Source organism: Ascaphus truei, chromosome 13, assembly GCF_040206685.1.
Source record: "Ascaphus truei isolate aAscTru1 chromosome 13, aAscTru1.hap1, whole genome shotgun sequence".
NCBI lineage: Eukaryota > Metazoa > Chordata > Amphibia > Anura > Ascaphidae > Ascaphus > Ascaphus truei.
In genome coordinates, this window is record NC_134495.1 from 27,956,474 (window position 1) to 27,972,338 (window position 15,865).

Consider the following 15,865-nt stretch of genomic DNA (forward strand, 5'->3'; position numbering starts at 1 on the left):
GCTGGAGTGGTTAACCTCTTCATTACCATAGCATTTCCCACTGCTATGGTAGTGAAGGGGTTAACTCCCCCCGAAACCTCCCTGGCAGGCTTAACCAATCACTCTTTGGCAACTACCCCCTTCACCCACCCCTATGCCTCCAATAAACAGGGTACTTATGTTTAACCCCTTCATTAGCTAGCCGCGTAAGGGTAAAATAATAACCCGACTCCTGACCTGTAAACAGAGAGTTTGACAAGCAAAGACCAAAATAATAGGTGGACATGTATAGCCAATTTAGGATAGCAGCTGACCTCATTGACTATTCTAGTTCTAACCAGCCATAATAAGAATCTGACTCCTCGGTGTGCCACTTCAGGTTGGCGAGTAGTACTACGTGAGGGAATAATGATATCTACGATGTAACTATGTAACAAAGGCTCTCCTTCTATACTACACATCTGGACATGATTTGCATCTCCATGCACCCTTGGCAGAATCGTATAAGATTTTGTGAGTGCTCCTACTACAGTATGTGCCTCTGGTGAGACATACTTAATTTACACTCACTTATAGACAGTGCATAAGTAACTGCCTTTTGCCAAGCACTGCTATATATATCCCAGGCTATGAGATAACATAGTATAAATAGGTGATGTCAGTTACGTCAACAGTGACATCAACAATTCACATTTGCTATTTAAGTTGTGGTGAATATTACCAGTTTCATAAACTTTTTGCAACCCACAAATTTAATGTACGGCAGTGCCTCTCAAGCCTTTCCTCAAGGGCCAGTTTGGGGCCGGGTTTCTGAGACAATCACCCAGCATTCTATTCATACTGTACTGTATGCTCAATAAAAGTAATTAGTTGAGTTTACAAGTGCAAGTGGATTGGTTATTGCTAAAACCGGTTCTATGGTGTGGTCCCTTAGGAGATATGTGAGAATCCTTGCTTTATTACATTCACCACTTTCACAACTTGCGCAAAAGTTTCATGCATCTCAAATTTGGAGTACTGGCTCTCATTGTTCATGTAATTTACACAAAGCTTATTCAGTTTTCCCGGATTTTAACCGATTCATTTCTTAATTGCTTCCTGTCAATTTTCTGATCTATTTCTTGAACCTTTACTGAATGTGAAACACAATCCATGTTCTGACTCATATCTACAGTATTCTACCTCAGACAGTGTCATGAAAATGTAATCAAGCCTGCATTCCGACTCAGATAATTTATCTGTAGTCTGTTTCTCAAGGCCCTGATCTGAGCACCGATCGATATCCATCTCTCACCACAAAGCCCTTACTCCAACATCTGCTTGTAACCTTTCACCACTTTTGTAACAGCCATGTTGGCAGGGCCGGGAGGTATATTCTGAAAAGCAAGTTACACCGAGTTAATTAGCAGTGTAAGAATAAGACAAATAAGGCGGGTTCAAGCACACATACTGTTTGAGTGAAAACCCAGTGAACACACTGGTGATAAAATAATGAATTATATTACATATGAAAGTAGTGCAGCTCCAGAAAAGGGAACTCAATCCAAAGTCCAAACAGGCCACAGAATCAGGAAATCAAGAGCGCAAATACTCCCAAAAGCATATGAAAAAACAGGAAAAATATCGTGCAGTATTGTACAGCTAATTAATTAGTTCAGTGACAATTTTTAATGATCTCACTCACAATTGTGGAGATAAATATAGGCGCTGCGGTTGTTCAGAGTCACCAACTCATAGTTGAATTCTTCAAACAGGCTATGACTAGCATCCCTCAGAAACAAGATAAGGTGAAGGAGTAGATTCTCATATGTGGAGGAACAGAACAGAGAGGACACAAATAGTTTAGTTTGTTTTTTTTATATAGTAAAATACAGGTAATACACTTACATAAGTGCTATAGATGCAGGCATATAGACCACATTGGGTCAGATGGTAGTTGAGGACTGCAACACTCCTTCCTGATACAAACACCTGTGGTGGCCACACACAGAGAACAATGTCCAAATACAGGAAGGGGAAAAAAACAAGAAAACCAAGAACAACTTGGCCCAGGATCCTCAGAGTAGTTCACTAAACACCTTGGGGTTCTCTATATGATCTGAACACTCACCCTACGCATTTCACTCATTGAGCTTCATCAGTGGTGTCCTCTCTGTTCTGTTCCTCACACATACGGAATGAGAATCTACTCCTTCACCTTATCCTGTTCCTGAGGGATGCTATTCATAGCCTTTTTGAAGAATTCAACTATGAGTTGGCGACTCTGAACAACTACACCGCTAATATTTATCTTCACAATTGTGAGTGCGATACTTATAAATTGTCAATGAACTAATTAATTAGCTGTACAATAAAGCACTATATTTTTCCTGTTTTTTTCCATATGCTTTTAGGAGTATTTGTGCTCTTGATTTCCTGCTTCTGTTAATTAGCAGTGTGTCTTACCTGGAAAAAACTAGATTCCCTGTAGGCCGCCAAACCTTTGTAATACAAATGCATTATGTATAGATTGATGGCACTTAAGATGCTGCACTGAAAACGTATATTTGTTCTAAAAGCTGAAACGAAAGACAACATGGACAAGAGACTTTACTATGTTAAATCCTGCCATCAGCATACAACACACACAAAAAGAAATGCATGGCAAACTACTTATACTTTTATAGATCAAAAAGGTAGTATTTCTATTTGTGTCTACATAATATATAATGCAAAAAAGCAAAGTGAGTGAGACAATGAAAATAAAATATCTGACAGTTCTCTCGATGTATCTCAGGAAATGTCCTAACCTGTGGTCTGTGATGAAGGGGGTGGCTGGTTCATTTCAGAGAAGTGACTCTCAGAAGCCATCAGTCATCTTCAAACGATGAACACTAGTACATATGAAATCGTATGCATATTATGCCATTAAAATTGCATAGCAATTCAAAACTTCTGCACTGACTTCACAAGGGTCTCTTTTAAAACTCAAATAGGTGTGAAAAAGTCTGGTGAGCATGCTCATTGTTCCAGAAATCAAATGCCTGAATAGTCGTTAATGAGGCAGACAAGCAGCCTCACTCATCCTCTGAGGATTTGAAGGGCAGAAAGGAGGAAGATTCTCACTACATTATTCATAACATCTTGTTTGATTTTTAAGCCATCAGAAGTAGCAAGGTGGGGTGTTTATTATTCCAGTGACCTGCACTGCTCTAAGTGGGAGAGTATAAAAGTCCTGTCACCTAATTGTCAATACCTCATTCTAAATTCAGTTGCATCATTGCGCTGGTGAAATGTAAAGGCCACATGTTTGTAATACATAAACAAATCCGAGCATATCATGCATAAGTACATAAAACAGGGACAAATGGAATATTTAATACATGCACTACAATTTCAGTGACCGTGTTTGTAAGAACCAACATGTATTGTGTAAAACAGTACATCTACATTATATATGCCTCTTGATATTATAAGTAAATAATTATATGTATCTAGACAAGACCTTATTTCTACCATTAAATTACTCCAATAATATCAATGATTTGTAGTACAGGTAATCCCATATATTTTCTCCAGTGTGCGTCCCCTTATTTTATCTACATGAAATCCTATTCTACTCTTCTCTAATCTATTTTTCCTAGATCTTACAGGGTATGTCTTAAAGCTCCTGCTTAATGCTAACATGCACAAATGGATGGTTAATTCATTGTAGGTGATTATTTGCTGTCTGCCACTTGGGTACACTTCTTAGCAACGTTGGCAAGAAGGAAAAGGTGAACGTCATACAGATGGAAAATAATTAATGTAAAAAAATAGAGCGTTCTTACTGATCATTTAGAATTGTTCAGAAAATGAAAAAATAACTACTCCACATACCAGAACAGATGAGTAGTCACAATGTGCATTATGTTTCAATAAATCTTTACCAGACAAGATGCATTTCTTAGTAATCCCACGAGGAGATGAGATGAGATGTAGTACATTACAGTGATTCTGTTTTGCTTTAATACTTGACATTAAAAAGACTATTAAACAAGTGTGTAGTGTTATAGGTCAAACGCAGATACAATTTCTATGTATTACCATGATTTTTAGATATTTCAGGTAGATCAATATTTTCCTATCTCCTATATATTTTGGAAAGGTGTTTGTCTGCTTGTTATGCATTTGAACACCCCTTTAGAAATTGTAATCAAATTTAGCATGATGGTTCATAAAATTAATGAGCAGGTTTTTGTCTAAGTTTGGATACAATTGCATGCCATTTTAAGTCAACATTGCAGACTGAACCTTTCCAAACCGCACTGATTTTAACCAAATTTGGCCTGATTGTATGTGTGTGTATATATATATATATATATATATATATATATATATATATATATATATATCATTGTTTGTTCTTATATAGTGCTGCTAATTTTTATGTAGCGCTTTACAGTCATTTTTTTTAGAATTCCGAGCTACGTCGGATACTTTTAGCTACTTTATATAAAGATCACTCATTGTGTTTATAATTTATTATTTCCCGTACTGAAAGCCCCATTGAAATCAAGGATCGGTGCTATCACACTTTATAGAATGAGTTCCATAGGCTCAAATGTACTGTCTCATGTGGCATGCCCTGTCTATGCAGTTTACATTTTGAAGTAATATTTCTAAACTGTATACATGTATTGTTTGTTTTGCTGGCGCAAAATGTATTTAAAAAATGTCATATCACATTGTTCTGACTTATTAAGAAGATTTAGATGTGCTGGTGGAAACTTTATGGAAACAAGTTACAAATAACCCAAGCTACAGTACCAGCACTGGATTGCTTGCGGCTACCATCCACTGCTTGCACTCTGGCATCATCTACTGCTTTGCTGCCAACTTCTGTGGCATCTGCAGAGATGTCCACTCTTCCATCTATTCCCCATAGTTCACCTAGGGAAGAAGTGGCCCTAGCTCTTTTAAGGCGCGGGAGATCACACCGAAGGGGACCTACCTGTAGTCAGCCTGTCCCTTCCCCTGCCCTAAAGAGGAAGAGGTAAAAAAGAGTGTATTGTTATCTGCCCTTGTTTCTTTAACAGTTTGTGTTTCGAAGTTATGTCAATTTCTTAGTGATTAAACTGTGCTTGGACATACAGTAAATGTTCAGTTACCTATTTATGTCTCTTTGAAATTATTTAAAAAAATACTTGTACAGTAATTGGACACATACTTTAGTACCCAATATACTATATAATATTTAATCATAAAAGAAACATATCCCACGTGAACTTTACACACATTTAAAACATTATACAGTTTATTACATTACCTAAATTATACTCTCTCCCATGAGTGTCAGAATAATTGTTAATATATATCTTGGTGTGACACTTATAACGATTCCAAAGGAAAGTGTTAAGTGCCAGAAAAAAATAATATATAAGGGTACCCCTTTTGGCCATTCCTTTGTCATTATAGACCAGTCAAAGATTTCTTGTAGCGTAAACAAAATACAGGTATAAAAAACATATTTATTTTTTTGTTTGTTAATTATACTGTATGGCCCCCCCTGTCTCAAAAACCATGGGTTCACAGGATCTGAAATTAACATAGTTATCTTTAGGCATTCAATGCTTTCCCCCAAAACAGTTGGGACGGGGACAGGGGGTGAGGGGGGCCTTTAAGTAAGTAGTATTACTTTTAATATGTAAGTATTTGAGAAAATATACCATCTTAAGTAACTTGGGGTAAGTTGTAATTCATTTGCGCCATCTCATTAGGAAAAATCAATTTTAGTGGTTTATACTGTACAATAGCTACGAACAGAAGTATCCATTGTGCATCAATTATGCAAACTGCATCCTGGCAGTTTGCAGAACTTGATAAATGACACATGAAGCCCTGAGATTGATACATCAAGATATAAGAACAGATACATGAGAAAACCTGTACTATTTTTTGCAATACAAATTGGAATGGTTACAAAAACATAAGCACCTGGAAAACACACCATGAATAATATCAGGATTAGCATTTGTTTAGAAGTAGATGTAAGTGGAGATGTTCGCTTGACCAGGTGTTTTTGTTTTCAGTTCTGCCTTCACTTTTTTGTTTTTTCAGGATTTGCTTTTTTGACTATAGCTTATTCCATTATAGATTTTGATGGACTATGTTAATTGCATAATTATATATATTTTATATATAGAGATATACACATACAAACAAGGAATTAATTATATAATTACAATATATATATACACCAGGGTGAGGTCTCTGAGAAAATCCCCCCAAATTAGTCAGCTACACAGACTTTTTTTACTAGCTATCAGTTTGCTGCAAAGCCTTATTCAAGGCTATTGGGACTGTGTGCTACACCACACATCCATACAAGCTGACGGATCCGATGGAGCCAATAGTGCGATTTCCGGGTTGTGACGTCACGTACCAACGATCGCGAGATCTGGATTGTGAGGGTGAATGGGTCATACACGGAGTTCCAACCACGGTGTATACAGCGTGCATCGTGAGAGAAGCTCCATGGACCACCAGCCCCTTTGTTGCAGCTAAAAGATAGGATTTTATCCTGAAATGCCCAATTAGTTCTGCTACACTGTAAAGTATCCATTTTTCTTGCGCTTTTATTGATACATAAAAACGTATTTCACTATATTGGCATCTCTCTCATTTATAGGTCTTACCTCATCCAGGGATCCTTTTAAGGACATTCAACCTTTCATTATCCCACAGGTGTTGTCTGTCCATTCACCTGTTGTCACTGATTTGCGCCTTTTGTATCCTGCTTTCCTTGTATATTTTCTGATGTTGTGTACATCCATTACATTGTGGCAGCACTCATTGACACCATTGTAACTTTGTCTAATATTCAGTTTTGCGCACCTTACTGCATATGTACTTTATATAACAAGGGTGCATATTGGTATGTAGGTAGGTAGGTATGTAGGTAGGTAGGTATGTATGTATACTGAGTTAAGTTATGGTGAGTAAAAAAAGTGACAAAAACCCTCCACAGCAAAGCAAATATGCAAATGTAAATACAACTGTGTGCTCATCTGCATGTCTTAGGCCTCGGATATAGTAAGCGCTTAGGTGCTGCTGCTCGCTCTCACTTGCTGACGCTCGCGCTACCAGGAGCTTTTTGCTGTCCTGACAGAGGAGACAGTAAGCGCGCTTGGGAGGCGGGTATCACTGTGTGTGTGTGTCACTTGGTAGCTGTCAGTGTGTGTGTGTGTCACTTTGAAGTGGTCTGTGTGTTTGTGTGTCACTGGGGAACGTGTGTGTGTGTGTGTGTGTGTGTGTGTGTGTGTGTGTGTGTGTGTGTGTGTGTGTGTGTGTGTGTGTGTGTGTGTGTGTGTGTGTGTGTGTGTGTGTGTGTGTGTGTGTGTGTGTGTGTGTATTATATAATATATATTTTAATATTTTAAAAATTTAAAAAAAAAAGACCTGTTGTGAGAATAAATTATTTATTAACATTGTGCAACTTTGATAAATATATTCACACATGCATACACGCACAGACGCACACGCACACACGCACATTCATTTCTGGGTGTTTGGTGCCATGCTGTACGTACATACAATCCTTCCGGTCCCCACCTGACCCTGCCCGGTGTCTCCGGTTCCCCTCCTCACCCCCCGTCTCCGGTTCCCCTCTTCATACCTCCCCCCCTCCCTCTCCCTCCACCCCCCTCCCTCTCGAACCCACCCACCCTCCCCCCAACCCCCTGCCTCCCTCCGCCCCCCCCTCACTCCCTTCTGCCCCCCTCTCTCTCCCTTCTGCCCCCCCTCTCTCTCCCTTCTGCCCCCGCTCTCTCCCTTCTGCCCCCCCTCTCTCTCCCTTCTGCCCCCCTCTCTCCCTTCTGTCCCCCTCTCTCTCCCTTCTGCCCCCCCTCTCTCCCTTCTGCCCCCCTCTCTCTCCCTTCTGCCCCCCTCTCTCTCCCTTCTGCCCCCCCTCTCTCCCTTCTCCCCCCCTCTCTCCCTTCTCCCCCCCCTCTCTCCCTTCTCCCACCCCTCTCTCCCTTCTCCCCCCCTCTCTCCCTTCTCCCCCCTCTCTCCCTTCTCCCCCCTCTCTCCCTTCTCCCCCCCTCTCTCCCTTCTCCCCCCCTTCTCCCCCCCCCTCTCTCCCTTCTCCCCCCTCTCTCTCCCTTCTCCCCCCTCTCTCTCCCTTCTGCCTCCTCTCTCTCCACCCACCCCTTCTCCCCCCACCACACCACTCTGTTTGCCCCCCCCCACCACCAGCCTGTTTTTCACACCTACCCCCCTGCACCAGCACCAGCCCAAGACCGTTTTCACCCCCCCCCTGCAGCAGCACCAGCCCATTTTTCACACCCCCCCCCTGCACCAGCACCAGCCCATTTTTCACACCCCCCCTGCACCAGCACAAGCCCCAGCCCGTTTTTCACACACACAGGCCCTGGTCCGATTCAAGGCAGGGGAGGATGACTCCTGTATGGCGTCTTCTCATCTGTCTACTGCCATGGCCGGACACGGTCTGGTGAGAAGCCGGTAAAGAGCAGTCCCCCCCCCTCACCCTGGTGGCGGTGCATGCATGCTATCTCTGGTGTGTGGGACACACACACAACACACACAACACACACAACACACACAACAAACACAACACACACAAAACACACAACACACAATGCCTTCTGTCTGGTCGCATTGCTCTGTAGTAACAATGGCGGCTCTGTAGGGAACCGGCTGCAGCCCCATTGGATGGGAGCGGTCACGTGACCGCTCCTCCACTTCCCCGAGCAGCAAATTTCAGTTTGCCGCTCTCGGAAGAGTTTATCCTCCTCAGCACACATCAGCGCGCATGCGGAGGGAGAAACTATAGCCGCGCTGATAACAGATGCAGGGGCTTTGTGCAATTGTTCAGCGCGGCTCAGCCCGCCTCAGCGACGCTGAGTGCACTATGTCCTGGGCCTTAGGCAGGTCTGCAACCCCGCCTTTCACCATTATCACCCAGCACATAGCACTTCCACTGCAGCAAGGGTTTCTAGGAAATGACATGCAAATGAGCACACTGTGCCACTTTTTGCTTCAAAAACCATTTTTACAGGACTAAACACCCCCCTCCCCACCCCCCCCCCCTACTGCCCCGCCCCAAAAGTTTTTTTGTGCAATAAAGTTAGAGATAATGTTTGTATGATATGTCATGTCTGTGGTGCGGTGCATATATATAAATGCACTTCACCGCCGTGTTCATCACAGTTTTTTTTAATTTTGGGGAAACCATTAATAAAAATGTATGTGAGATGTGTGGGATATGCACTGCGCCATTGTTTACATCGCGGTTTTTTTTTTCGTTTGGAAAATGATTTATGTACTGTTATAATCTTGTTGTAAAGATTCGCTGCATAATAAAAGAATTTTCAAAACAAAAAAAAAGCTGTCTGTGGGGGGGATTGCTTCTCGGCCTTTTGGCTAAGATCAAGGCGATATGAATGCTCCTCTCGGCCTGCACAGCTATGACCAAATGCAGTACCATCCTATCTGGGGCTTCAGTAGGAAAGGTCTGTGGCAAGCATTTGGCCCTCTAGCTCATTGAGAGGTGGTGTCCAGGCCCCAGACCACAGAACCCCTGAGCCTTCAGGCTAAGGGGGGATGGCATTCGAACAACCAGCCCTTCGGGGCTGGGGTGCACCCGCACAACCCTCGTAAGAGGGGAGATGACGCAAACTCCCTTGCGGGCATCGGGCCAGAGGGAGGAAGAGACGGATGTCCTGAATCCTAACGGAGGAAGGCATCAATGTCCATGGAGACCTAGGCTTTCAGGCTGAAATCTACAGGGAACCCGTTCCGAGGGCGGCTCTGACTTTGGTTGGACAGTCCAAGGGCATGCACCCGAACCACTGAAGTGGATTGGGATCTGATGAACAAGAGGGGAGGGTACCCCCCAACCCTCTCGGGAGGGTGAAAAAAAAAAAGAAGAAGAAGCTGTCTGTGGGTGGGTTTTCTGGGTATGCACCTTAAGCCTGGCTGTGCTCAAAGCTGTAACCATGCCGCAAGCTTAAGCCTATAAGGAACCATGTTAAAAATGGTTTTTGAAGCAAAAAGTGGCACTGTGTGCTCATTTGCATGTCATTTCCCAGAATCCCTTGTTGCAGTGGAAGTGCTTTGTGCTGGGTGATAATGGTGAAAGGCGGGGTTGCAGACCTGCCTAAGACATGCAGATGAGCATAAAGTTGGTTACATTTTTATATATATAAATATATATATATATGTATATATATATATATATATATATATATATATATATATATATATATATATATATATATACATATACATATATATGTGTATATATACACACATATAGGTGTATATATATATATATATATTATATATATATATATATATATACTCAAATACAACTGTATGCTCATCTGCATGTCTTAGGCAGGTCTGCAACCCCGCCTTTCCCCATTATCACCCAGCATACAGCACTTCCACTGCAGCAAGGGATTCTGGGAAATGACATGCAAATGAGCACACAGTGTCACTTATTGCCTCTAAAACCATTTTTAACATGGTTCCCTATAGGCTTAAGCTTGCTGCATGGTCACAGCTTTGAGCACAGCCAGTGTTTGAGCCAGTCCAGCCACCATAGTCGTGCCGATGCTGTGAGAGCGTACCTGCACCGCCCTGCCGCTGACGTCATCGGCTAGGAGTTTCAGAGAACGCCATTCAGGAAGGCTCCCTAGTGCGCATCAGGCTGCAGACAAGTGGCGGACGGCATCCGTGAGTCATATCGTCATCCCCCATTTACTGTAAGTGTGGGTGATTTGTGTTTTAAAGTTTTTTAATAAAGTGTAAACGTATTACACCATTGTGTCAATCCTCTGTTCCTGTATGACACGCCTGACATACGTCCCCTGTGAGTGCTGGTCGCTGCATGGAATAAGAGATCACTGCTGCCGGTCACGTGGGATCCGTGAAACACTGAGACAGAGCAGAGACACAGTTACAGATTCTCTCCCTTGAACGCACAAGATATTATCTTGTAAGTAGGATTTCTTTGTCCGTTGGTTCAGAGTGGGGTCAGGAGTAGTGGCATACTGCGCAATTGGTGTGTACCTCTTATGTTTCCCCAGAATCACTGCGGACATCGTTAAAGGGAATCATCAACTCCCTGGGACTCTGTGAAAATATCCTGTACCATCCATCTGAGAATTTTTCATCCGGGACTTTCCATTTGGATCACGGTATCTGGGACATTTGTAGCGCCGGGACTTTTATTTTGTATTTGTATTTATTTCACAGGTTGGGAAGATCTGTTTATTAGTTTCTCTGGCAGCTTATACACCACTTAGAAGTGGTTTTCACTTACATTGAGTGATCACGTTCACATCACCATTTTATTGCTATTTTCACACTATTGTGAGTCAATTGCACATTGTAGATTAGCGCTTGTTAAGGGTATTATTGTTGTTTGTTTTGAGCACAGCCAGGGTTAAGGTGCATACCCAGAAAACCATGTCATTTCCCAGAATCCCTTCCTGCAGTGCAAGTGCTGTATGCTGGGTGATAATGGGGAAAGGCGGGGTTGCAGACCTGCCTAAGACATGCAGATGAGCATACAGTTGTATTTGCATATTTGCTTTCCTGTGGAGGGTTTTTGTCACTTTTTTGACTCACCATAACTTAACTCAGTATATATATATATATATATATATATATATATATATATATATATATATATATATACACACACACACATGCACAGAGACACACAGTACTTTAGAAAATATACACAAGAGGTTATATGGGTCATGTATCACGTTATTTCGTTATTTGGGTAATGTTGACACATCAACAGAAGAATTATACTATCTTTTGCAAATGTGTAACTATTGGGGAATGATGGGGATGTGCAGAGAATATTTGGCAGAAAAGTCCAGTGCGTGATAGGGAATCAGGGGAAGTGCGTGCAGGGAAGGTTCTGCTTTGGTTTTGCATTTTTGGGGGGGCACTGGAGCTCAAAGCAGCCAAACTGTGCAGTGATGCAAGGGTGAGAGATACAACAATATAACATACTATATATGATCATGTTTACACTTACCTGTACTGGTGCAATATTACTTTTATTGTTTATTTATAGAGCACCAACATATTACGCGGCATGGTACAATGGGAGGGAAAAGGTCTAAGTAACATTACTACATAAGAAAATGCTGCAGAGATAATATAAATCCCTTGCATCAGTCATTACTGTTTATTAGTGTCACTTTGAGATAGTATCAATAATATGAAGCCAAAATACTGTAGTAATGAAACATGGCAAATCTAAAAGACAAAGGGGCCAAGAATCACATGCTGACAATGTGCTTTCACCAGAATGGGGGCATTGTATGAATGGAAACATATTTGGTACATGGTTTTCATCCCCCTGAACAATTTTACATAGTTAAAATTAACCTCCAGATTAAAGAATAATGTGTGATTACATGACACTTTGTTTTAATATTTAATGAACATAAGTTGCAATTAGACATATACAAAAATATTACAAATGTTGCACAAATGGGGAAGTTTGCAAAAAAAGTGGAAACTATGATTTTTTTTATGTAGTGGGAACCTTTGATCCAAAACACATTTTTGACCCAACAAATATCCTACACATTTGAAATGTAGTGGCTTTGTATGATTTCTTAAAATATTTTAGGGAACCATTATGATGCAAACTATGATCACTTGATACATTTTGATGTATTACTGTAAGTAACTTTGCTAGAAAATGGGAGAACAGCTTTACTGCTACAGTATAATGAAGGTTTAATGTTTTCTCTTTATCAGGTCTGCAGGGGTTAAATCCACAGGGAGAGTCCAAAGCGTAGATTCAACCAGGGTTGCATCAGAAAGCTGGAGGAGGAGTCTGGATCCAAAGTCAGAGCAGGAACAAAGGAGGTCACAGGATACAGGAAGCTGGATACGGGACACCGGACATAGTGGAATTGGACATTTTGGCACAGCCACCTCGCCTCATCTGATCAGCGCAGGCATTTAGCTGCTGCCAATCAGCCCCAGGGGACAGCTAGCGCTGGTCATTTCACCGCAAAGGTACAGTGACTGGTTAGAGGGACTAGTGTTAGTATGTCAGGTTAACTTTAGGAGTTTTAGGGAAAAGAGATATGGTTAGGTGTTTTAGGGTAAAGGGTTAACATTTAAGATAAGGGGCAATGGGTTTTAGGGTAAGTTGTCCGATTAGGGGTTAGGGTAAGGGGTTTTAAGAGTTAAGGTGTCCAACTGGGCATTAAGGGTTTAAGGTTAGGGGCAAGCTTGTCACGGTAACTTATGACAAGATATAATAAACACCAAATATCTGGGTTGAACTGAACGAGGCTTAGATATAATAAAATATATTTATTCCTTAAAAAGGTGAACACAGCAATATAGTACAATTAACAGGCAAGAAGGTAACACTTACTTAGGGTTGGGGAATGGAGAAGTATCAGCTAGCAATTCTCCAGCAATCCGGTGACATTCAAGATGAAATCAGAAGAACAACAACTGTAGGGTTGACACAGTTTATATACCTTTGTAACCCTATTCTTAACATTGAATACAGACTATTGCTGAACAATTATCTGTATCCAATCCCTAACGTGGAAACACAGTTTTAACCCATGCCCCCCACATCTAATCAGGGGCGCTGGCCAGTCTACCAGGATCTTCATTGTTTGTAGGTGTTAGATATAACACTTACAAACCACTCCAGTTTGATGCTTCTCCGCCCTCATGTAAACAGTTACAGTGGTGGAGTCTTTTGATCAGTACTTGTTTCCTAGACTTTGGGTCGCCCCCCTGACCATTTGCATTCCTTTGTGTGAAGGAATATTCGCGGGTCTTTATCCCCGTTTTGGAATACAGTATTAAAATTAAAACACACACATATTAAAATATATGGTTCCATTAGGTGCAGCGGGTCCAAACTTCCCAGACCTTACTGCCAGAACAGGGACACTATAGGGTCCAAGTTTCAGCCCGCTGCGAGCTTCAGAACCGGAGATAAACAAATACCACTTAAACCGTTTCATACTTTAACACAAAATTCTCCGCTGTAAAATAAATCACAGTTTTCCACTAAATCCCCATTGAAAACAACGGGCCCCGCTGCCATAGACTTTCAACGGTAATCCGCCCCCACTGGCAGCTATGGGAGTCTGCCACCATAGACTTTCAACGGGGCATCGCCGTCGTTGAAGCCTATGGGGTTTCTCCGCCATAGCCAGTCAAGGGGGACCGGCCGCCATTGAAGTCTATGGGAAAAACACCCGAACCTTTAGGGTGGTCCATACTCCGTCGGGTTGGTCAGAGAGGGTCAGGAATGGTTTTTCAGCCATGCCGGAGCAGTGACTACAGGCACCCCAAACCATGGCCCTCCGGACCCTCCAGAACCGGAGATATTGGCTATGATTTGTAGGGTTTCGGACTTAGCCGTTTTCTCGTGCTGCTTCTGCTGCCGCCATTGGAACCTATGGCGTGACCCGCTCTGCCAGCACGACCCTTTCCGGGGATCCTGGATTCGGGGACCTGGTGGTGGTCGAGTGAGGGGAGGCCTAGGGACTAGGGGCAAAAATAATTTTATTTCTGGGTGCCCTAGAACCTAAGATTCCCACGCCACTTGACGTTGACCTTGACTAATCAGTGATGAAAGCTCTCTTTCAGACAATGTATCCGCTTTGCGGTTTCGCGGTTTGGACGGCTGCCAACTCGTTCCTGGAAAGCACCGTTGAGGAATCTCCATTGAAGTCAATGAGCCCATTGACTTACAATGGGAAACCGCCGCTCCTCCTCTCGGATGCCATCTGCTGGTCTTCGAGGGAAACAGGTCCAAAACAGCTAGATCCGCAATTGAAAGGAATGGAGCTCCAATGGCGGCCTATGGGACCCTGGAAAATGGTGCCTGAAAAAGCGGGAAAGTTAAACAAAGGGCTATAGTCGCTATACAACTATTAACCCTTGCCCTACCGGATGGATCCCGTTGTGTGTGTGGTGCAGACACTGACATTATAATGGAACATGGGAACATACATTTTCATTACATGACAAGGTGTAAGCCACATTCCTGGACCGCAGTCCAGTTAACCCCTTGCCTCCCTGGTGAGGTCAGGGGGTGGCCATATGGGGTGCAACCCCTTTAATACCGGGCCAACCCCCCTCTCCCTCTACACTTACCTTTGCAGTAAAATGGCTGGTGGCTAGCTTTACCGAGCGGGTGATCAGCAGCGGCTAAATGCCTGTGGCTGATGTGGATGGCCATGTCGAAACATTCTAGACCGGGATACAGGACCCCAGTATAAAGGATAACAGGATAACAGGATAAGAGTAGGACTGGTTCAGGATTGGAGAAAAGACTGAGTAAAGTAAAGCAAGAACACAAGAAAACAATAACAGGAGCAGAAACATCAGTGGCAGTACAACCTGCTCCAGCCAGGTAGAATGAAAGAAAGTTTTGAAGCCCTGAGGTAAGGGACAGGAAGCGTATTATAGGCTGAAGGAGTATATGTTGTATCCTGCACAGCTGACAGGAATGCAGCGGTCTCTGACACTCATTTGTTACTACACATTACCCAGAGTCAGTTTGTGAACAGCATGTTCAAAAAAATATGTCATCAAAAAGTTGTGGAATTAGTATGTTAAAGACATTTTGTCTATAAGGAGTATCCTTGGTAAGTTTGCCCGTTTTGAAGAAAACTAAGGTCGTAAGGAGGCATTTAAAAAATGCATCTCTAATCGTCAATGCATCAAAGCATTGTTACCCTTTTTGCCCAACAGCTTGCAACCTTGCAATTGATGATAGAAGTTAATCAACCAACACATTCTAATAGGTTATATGCATCTAAGTCCCTCACATTTCCCCCTTTCTTACTGTTGAAGAACTCGTTGAGTGACCTATGATCATACA